Raw genomic sequence first — 519 nt, 5'->3', positions numbered from 1 at the left:
CACAAATCCAGCCCTACAAAGGATAATAGATGGAAAACATCAACATAAGGAGCAAAATTACACCCTAGGAAGAAGCAAGAAATTAATCTTTCAACAAATCCACACAATCCTAATTCCACCTCTTACAACAAAAACAACAGGAAGTAACAATTACTTTTTCTTAATATATTAATTTGAAAATTAATACTAACAAGATATCTACTCGATTGAAATCCAATAATATGAGGAATTAGAAATTTGTTGATTGTCATCCAATGATCTCTCTAGTTTGGTAATTGGAGAAAGAGGTCCAACATTGTACAATCTATATACACTGTCAGCTTGTTTGTTTGTGACAGTGTCTTGCTGTGTACAACATAAGGGTTTTGAAATCTTGCTTCTCCTATCTCAGCCTCTCTATTAGTAGTATTGTTTATTTCATGTTTTTACACTATACTATGGTTATCAGATGAGCTTATATATTTCAAAAGTATTTATATACCCAAAAGAAACAGACAATTAACTAGGGAGGTGGCTTGT

Source organism: Mastomys coucha, unplaced genomic scaffold (genome assembly GCF_008632895.1).
Source record: "Mastomys coucha isolate ucsf_1 unplaced genomic scaffold, UCSF_Mcou_1 pScaffold8, whole genome shotgun sequence".
Classification (NCBI taxonomy): Eukaryota; Metazoa; Chordata; class Mammalia; order Rodentia; family Muridae; genus Mastomys; species Mastomys coucha.
This window is presented reverse-complemented; position numbering follows the sequence as displayed.